The sequence below is a fragment of the Scyliorhinus canicula genome, chromosome 7 (genome assembly GCF_902713615.1).
Source record: "Scyliorhinus canicula chromosome 7, sScyCan1.1, whole genome shotgun sequence".
NCBI lineage: Eukaryota > Metazoa > Chordata > Chondrichthyes > Carcharhiniformes > Scyliorhinidae > Scyliorhinus > Scyliorhinus canicula.
Window position 1 is genome coordinate 2332067 of NC_052152.1, and position 5250 is coordinate 2337316.

Sequence of the window (5250 nt, forward strand, 5' to 3'; positions counted from 1 at the left end):
CTGGGAGTAAAGACGCTATGGTGAAATAGTTGAGGAACAGTTGAGAACATTCCAAATGATTTTTCACAGTGCTCAGCAAAAGTTTATACCAACAAAAAGGAAGGACGGTAGAAAGAGGGAAAATCAACCATGGATATCGTAGGAAATAAGAGAGAGTATCAAATTGAAGGAAAAAGCACACAAAGTGGCAAAGATTAGTGGGAGACTAGAGGATTGGGAAATCATTAGGGGTAACACGGTAGCACAAGTGATAGCACTGTGGCTTCACAGCGCCAGGGTCCTAGGTTCGTTCCCCGCTGGGTCACTGTCTGTGCGGAGTCTGCACGTTCTCGATGGGCCGAATGTCCTCCTTCTGCACTGTATGTTCTGTGAATAGAAAGCTACTAAAAAAGCTATAAAGAAGAGTAAGATAGATGATGAAAGTAAACTTGCTCAGAATAAAAACAAACAGTAAAAGTTTCTACAAATATATAAAACAAAATAAATTGGCTAAGGTAAATATTGGTCCTTTAGAGGATGAGAAGGGAGATTTAATAATGGGAAATGAGGAATTGGCTGAGGAGCTGAACAGGTTTTTTGGGTCGGTCTTCACAGTGGAAGACACAAATAACATGCCAGCGACTGATAGAAATGAGGCTATGACAGGTGAGGACCTTGAGAGGATTGTTATCACTAAGGAGGTAGTGATGGGCAAGCTAATGGGGCTAAAGGTAGACATGTCTCCTGGCTCTGATGGAATGCATCTCAGAGTGCTAAAAGAGATGGCTAGGGAAATTGCAGATGCACTAGTGATAATTTACCAAAATTCACCAGGCTCTGGGGTGGTCCCGGCGGATTGGAAATTAGCAAACGTGACACCACTGTTTAATAAAGGAGGTAGGCAGAAAGCGGGTAATTATCGGCCAGTGAGCATAACTTTGGTAGTAGGGAAGATGCTGGAATCTATCATCAAGGAAGAAATAGCGAGGCATCTGGATAGAAATTGTCCCATTGGGCAGACGCAGCATCGGTTCATAAAGGGCAGGTTGTGCCTAACTAATTTAGTGGAATTTTTTGAGGACATTACCAGTGCAGCAGATAACGGGGAGCCAATGGATGTGGTATATCTGGATTTCCAAAAAGTCTTTGACAAGGTGCCACACAAAAGGTTGCTGCATAAGATAAAGATGCATGGCATTAAGGGTAAAGTTGGATAGAGGATTGGTTCTCTGGTTGGCAATCAGTAGCTAGTGGTGTCCCTCAGGGATCCGTGTTGGGCCCACAATTGTTCACAATTTACATAGATGATTTGGAGTTGGGGACCAAGGGCTATGTGTCCAAGTTTGCAGATGACACTAAGATGAGTGGCAAAGCAAAAAGTGCAGAGGATACTGGAAGTCTGCAGAGGGATTTGGATAGGTTAAGTGAATTGGCTAGGGTCTGGCAGATGGAATACAATGTTGACAAATGTGAGGTTATCCATTTTGGTAGGAATAACAGCAAAAGGGATTATTATTTAAATTATAAAATAATAAAGCATGCTGCTGTGCAGAGTGACCTGGGTGTGCTAGTGCATGAGTCGCAAAAAGTTGGTTTACAGGTGCAACAGGTGATTAAGAAGGCGAATGGAAATATGTCCTTCATTGCTAGAGGGATGGAGTTTAAGACTAGGGAGGTTATGCTGCAACTGTATAAGGTGTTAGTGAGGCCACACCTAGAGTATTGTGTTCAGTTTTGGTCTCCTTACTTGAGAAAGGACGTACTGGCACTGGAGGGTGTGCAGAGGAGATTCACTAGGTTAATCCCAGAGCTGAAGGGGTTAGATTATGAGGAGAGGTTGAGTAGACTGGGACTGTACTCATTGGAATTTAGAAGGATGCGGGGGGGATCTTATAGAAACAAATAAAGTTATGAAGGGAATAGATAGGATAGATGCGGCCAGGTTGTTTCCACTGGCGGGTGAAAGCAGAACTAGGGGACATAGCCTCAAAATAAGGGGAAGTAGATTTAGGACTGAGTTTAGGAGGAACATCTTCACCCAAAGGGTTGTGAATCTATGGAATTCCTTGCCCAGTGAAGTAGTTGAGGCTCCTTCATTAAATGTTTTCAAGATAAAGATAGATATCTTGGAACATACAGTGCAGGAGGCCATTCAGCTCATCGAGTCTGCACCGACCCATTTAAGCCCTCACATCCACCCTATCCCCGTAACCCAATAACCCCTCCTAACCTTTTTTGGTCACTAAGGGCAATTTATCATGGCCAATCCACCTAACCTGCACGTCTTTGGACTGTGGGAGGAAGCCGGAGCACCCGGAGGAAACCCACGCAGACACGGGGAGAATGTGCAGTCTCCGAACAGACAGTGACCCAAGTCGGAATCGAACCTGGGACCCTGGAGCTGTGAAGCCACAGTGCTATCCACTTGTACTATCGTGCTGCCCCAATAAAGTGTTCGGGCCGGAAAGTGGAGCTGAGTCCACAAAAGATCAGCCATGATCTCATTGAATGGCGGAGCAGGCTCGAGGGGCCAGATGGCCGACTCCTGCTCCTAGTTCTTATGAAGCACAAAGTGATTTAGGAGTCTTCGTTCAGGATTCTCTTAAGGTTAACATGCAGGTTCAGTCGGCAGTTAGGAAGGCAAATGGTCACGGCGCCAAGGAACAAGGTTTGATCCCAGCCCCGCGTCACTGACCCTGTGGAGTTTGCACATTCTCCCCGTGTTAAATTTTTAAAATTAAAAATGAAAAAGAAGTCCACATACTGCAGCAATGGCAGTCTGAGCTAGGCCACCCCAATCCCGATGGGGACACCTCGAGTCCACGGACCTGGGACCAAGTCTATCCCCGCAGCACGGTAGCATTGTGGATAGCACAATCGCTTCACAGCTCCAGGGTGCCAGGTTCGATTCCGGCTTGGGTCACTGTCTGTGCGGAGTCTGTACATCCTCCCCGTGTGTGCGTGGGTTTCCTCCGGGTGCTCCGGTTTCCCTCCCACAGTCCAAAGATATGCAGGTTAGGTGGATTGGCCATGATAAATTGCCCGTAGTGTCCAAAATTGCCCTTAGTGTTGGGTGGGGTTACTGGGTTATGGGGATAGGGTGGAGGTGTTGACCTTGGGTCGGGTGCTCTTTCCAAGAGCCGGTGCAGACTCGATGGGCTGAATGGCCTCCTTCTGCACTGTAAATTCTATGTAATCTATACCCCCCAGCCCGGGTAATTAACCCTCTGTAAGCCTGACAGTTATTCAGTTTTAACCTCCTGCTCCCCCTCAGCAGCCATGGCGCCCAGTCCCCGCCTGTAAATAATTAGACCCATTCGCGCCTGTGTGACCTCTGCCTAAGAGGGTGGAACATCGCGAAAGTACGGAGCAGCGTGGAGAGCGAATAATCGCAGAGGGGCGGAGCATCGCATAGGGGTGCAACATCATGGAGGGGCGGAGCACCATGGAGGGGTGGAGCATCGCAGAGGGGCGGAGCATCATGGAGGGGCGGAGCTTTGTGAGGGGGCGAGCATGAAGTGTCCAACTGGCTAATGATATTTAAACCCAGGCAGATGTCGGTCTTGCACGGACTGCTGGTGCGGGGCAGGAGGTTCGGTAACACTGCCAGTGGGTACCAGACTTGGCGATGGAATTGGTGGCAGGCACAAATCGCTATTCTCACTGCCGGTGGCAGGAAGTGGAGAATTCTGAAGGATAAATACCGGTCAGGACATTGGGGACAATGTTGACTCAGTGACAGTGAAGGAACGGTCCCGTGTCAGGATGAGTGGTGAGGGACTGAGAGGGAATAATTGAGATGGTAAATAAAGAGAAATCTGTTTAAAAAAAGGAGGTAGGCAGAAAGCAGGAAATTATAGGCCAGTGAGTTTAACTTCGGTAGTAGGGAAGATGCTGGAATCTATCATCAAGAAGAAATTGCGAGGCATCTGGATAGAAATTGTCCCATTGGGCAGACGCAGCATGGGTTCGTAAAAGGCAGGTCATGCCTAACTAATTTAGTGGAATTTTTGAGGACATTACCAGTGCAGTAGATAACGGGGAGCCGAATGGATGTGGTATATCTGGATTTCCAGAAAGCCTTTGACAAGGTGCCACACAAAAGGTTGCTGCATAAGATAAAGATGCATGGCATTAAGGGTAAAGTAGTAGCATGGATAGAGGATTGGTTAATTAATAGAAAGCAAAGAGTTGGGATAAATGGGTGTTTCTCTGGTTGGCAATCAGTAGCTAGTGGTGTCCCTCAGGGATCCGTGTTGGGTCCACAATTGTTCACAATTTACATTGATGATTTGGAGTTGGGGACCAAGGGCAATGTGTCCAAGTTTGCAGATGACACTAAGATGAGTGGTAAAGCGAAAAGTGCAGAGGATACTGGAAGTCTGCAGAGGGATTTGGATAGGTTAAGTGAATGGGCTAAGGTCTGGCAGATGGAATACAATGTTGACAAATGTGAGGTTATCCATTTTGGTAGGAATAACAGCAAATGGGATTATTATTTAAACGATAAAATATTAAGCATGCCGCTGTTCAGAGAGACTTGGGTGTGCTAGTGCATGAGTCACAGAAGGTTGGTTTACAAGTGCAACAGGTGATTAAGAAGGCAAATGGAATTTTGTCCTTCGTTGCTAGAGGGATGGAGTTTAGGACTAGGGAGGTTATGTTGCAATTGTATAAGGTGTTAGTGCGGCCACACCTGGAGTATTGTGTTCAGTTTTGGTCTCCTTACTTGAGAAAGGACGTAATGGCACTGGAGGGTGTGCAGAGGAGATTCACTAGGTTAATCCCAGAGCTGAAGGGGTTGGATTATGAGGAGAGGTTGAGTAGACTGGGACTGTACTCGTTGGAATTTAGAAGGATGAGGGGGGATCTTATAGAAACATTTAAAATTATGAAGGGAATAGATAGGATAGATGCGGGCAGGTTGTTTCCACTGGCGGGTGAAAGCAGAACTAGGGGACATAGCCTCAAAATAAAGGGAAGTAGATTTAGGACTGAGTTTAGGAGGAACTTCTTCACCCAAAGGGTTGTGAATCTATGGAATTCCTTGCCCAGTGAAGCAGTTGAGGCTCCTTCATTACATGTTTTTAAGGTAAAGATCGATAGTTTTTGAAGAATAAAGGGATTAAGGGTTATGGTGTTCGGGCCGGAAAGTGGAGCTGAGTCCACAAAAGATCAGCCATGATCTAATTGAATGGCGGAGCAGGCTCGAGGGGCCAGATGGCCTACTCCTGCTCCTAGTTATTATGATCTTATGTTCTTATAAATTGA